The 2,698-nt window shown below is 38.7% G+C and overlaps 1 protein-coding gene across 2 annotated transcripts in view; it reads right to left on the bottom strand.

The window, feature by feature from the left end:
- Positions 1 to 2,486, bottom strand: part of dennd2c (DENN/MADD domain containing 2C) — a 22,444-nt gene extending 19,958 nt beyond the window's left edge. For both annotated transcript variants that reach the window (XM_023401281.2, XM_023401282.2), the window contains exon 1: positions 2,179 to 2,486. The gene's annotated coding sequence lies outside the window, so the exon portion shown is untranslated. The remainder of the gene's footprint in view (positions 1 to 2,178) is intronic.
- Positions 2,487 to 2,698: the final 212 nt, after the last annotated feature.

The raw sequence follows: 2,698 nt of genomic DNA, 5'->3' as shown, positions 1-2,698 counted from the left end.
GGGGGGGGGGTCGTGGAATAAATTTAACTAGAGACAGTCGGTCAGTCAGTCTTGCATCCAGTGATGCCTTTGTTTGGTTTGACCTAAATCAAATGTATCTGTGCAGTGGAATGCTGCTCGATCATTGCCAGACCACGCAATGACAATGCGAGTCCCAAACTGACCCACTTGCATTACTTGTCTGTGTGCGGTATGTTGTACAGGAAGGCATGAGTTGCGTTTCCTGAACGGCAGGAAGAAGGATCAGCAGACTGTCCATAATTATTGTGCAGAGACATTTGCACCCAGCTGCAACCACTGATTTGAGCTATGTTTAGATCAACTATACTCAAAACCCTGTGATGGTAATCAAACACTGAAATACCGTAGATTCAAAAATATACTGGCTAGTAACAGTGACATTTGCAAATACACATGTAAAGCTGCCAGTCGTCATCCCCCCTTTTCCTGTGTCATACAGTTCAAAATCAAATGAGAGGCAAACTGTGAGGCGTTGTGATATCAAGTGACAAAGCCAGAGGGTGAGTTAAAAATGAACTCCACTGATGTTTATATGTCTGTCAACTGTGGAGAAAGGTATCCTTGTATTATTTTTTTTTTTTTTTTGTGAAACTCTGACTCATCCATGTAGAAACCAGTCAGGGGACCCATAAAGCTCCAGTATCCCATCATCACCTGGCAGCTAAATTAAACCTGATTGCGCCTTCAAAAGCACCACAAAACGCTCTCCTGAAGGAGTGCGGCAAGACCCAACACGTTGTAGGTGAGGCGTTGCACGACTGTGGTTTACCAACAACAGAGACAGTTAGAGCTATAATAGAAGAAAAATGTAGGTTTGCTAAATGCCAGCGTAAAACGGACACACCAAGATAAAGTGCCTAACAATGACTGATCCATTAACAGCCACCAGAACAGCTTCTGTGCATCCAGGCAATGATTTCAACAGCTCTGCTGCATGAATGACATCTCACTTTTAACACGACAAGTTCCATCATTTAGTGTCATTTGTTGCAGTATGGTTGTCAACGTCAATGTGCCTAAAAACAGCTCCAAATTCTCTCATAAACTCAGACTAAGATATCCAATATGTCAAAACATTTACATTTATTTTGGGCCTACCATAAAATAAATGCAAGTCAGTTAATCGATATTGTCCCTAGAGTTGATTTCACCTTAGTGGAATAAACATCTCAAATGCTTTAAGTTGTAGTAGCTGTAGTTATTCTGTAGTCTGCAGTTATTCATTAACTCAGCTGTTTTTCCTACACTTGCCAACACCTGCAGATCATTTCAATACAGCAGCTATCCTCTCAGCAAGAAGGTCCAATGACCTTAACTAACTCTGTGACTTGAATTAGCTGCTTCATTCCTGGTATTAGGGTTAAGGCTGCAATAAAGTAGGGATAAATGCAGGAGAAGAGAGAGCGAGAAAGAAAAGAATGTCTATGTCTAGCTCCATGTGTGCTCACTCTCCGTTGTATGAGGAAAACACATCACTAACCTCCCTTCAAAGCAATAAAATTTACAATGTTCTTCCTAGTTGCAAAAATTGCACAACTTCTGAATGAAACTCGGTGACTCATCTCACTCATTAACAAATACCCTCTAATTCGGCCTTAACAAAAGGAAGAAATTACCTAAAGTAGGTGGCTGGTTTACACTGCTCACTTCCAAACATCACGGTGAATGTGTCGGGAGACAGATTACAGTTAGCCACAGGAATAACGTTTTGGTTACCTCTAAAAGTTCACATTTGTAAGAAAACAAACACTGTTTAGTTTATTATATGTGTGCCGAATTAAAAAACACACAAAATGCTGATATAGAAATAGGCTTGATACTAATATTATAATATCAATATATTTGTAGATCATGAAGTCAGTTTTAACTAGCCATATTTTCAATTGAGTTTGGTTTGACTTTTCACTAAATGAAGAAACCGCAAGTATTGGAAAAATGTAGCTTAGCAACACATCTTACGGTCATTAATTACGTAACTTTAGTTTACTTTATGTAATTAAACACAACAGCTCTGAACTCATTTGCTTAGCAGGCGTTAAAGCTACAAGAGAAAGACAGTGTCAGACAGTTGAGTGATAACGTTTAAGAGTGAGTATATGACCGTTGAAGCCAAACACCACATTAACAGTTACATAAGGTCTATTTTTCGTGACTTACCTTTTGTAGTTTTTTTTTAAAATGATGAGAAAAAATCTCCTTCTTTTCTCATTTTCCTTTCGATAAAATGAAAAAACAAATCAAATGCAACTCCACTAGCTCGCATCCTCCAATCTGGAGAGGTTAGCAGTCTGAAGAAGTTCAAGCTAACTTTAATTCAGCCGCACAGCCGGTTGTTGGCAGCTGCTCAGAAAATAAACTTTACAGGGCACAAAAACGTGTCGCCCAGTCTAATAACTACACACAACAACAAAGAAAGTGGCCATAACTAGAGAAAAGCAGAACACTCCTAGCCCTCCTTCTCAACACAATTAGCGTCAAGTCGGGGAAAGAACATGTGACTTCCGGTCTGAAATTCCAAAATAAAACCCTTCATTCAAACTTCTATTAACTTGCAGGATGAAAATACACAATTTATTATGTATATTCACCCTTAGAGTTTTTCTCCATTTATTTTTGATAACATGTTTTTCAGTGTCATGTAAACATGTTAAACTATATGGGTTTTAAAGGCAATTAC

This window comes from Seriola lalandi, unplaced genomic scaffold (genome assembly GCF_002814215.2).
Source record: "Seriola lalandi dorsalis isolate HSWRI2012SDOR001 ecotype SW California unplaced genomic scaffold, Sedor1 jcf7180002053574, whole genome shotgun sequence".
NCBI classification, from domain to species: domain Eukaryota; kingdom Metazoa; phylum Chordata; class Actinopteri; order Carangiformes; family Carangidae; genus Seriola; species Seriola lalandi.
The sequence above is the reverse complement of the archived record's forward strand: the minus strand, read 5'-3'. Positions and strand labels throughout refer to the sequence as shown.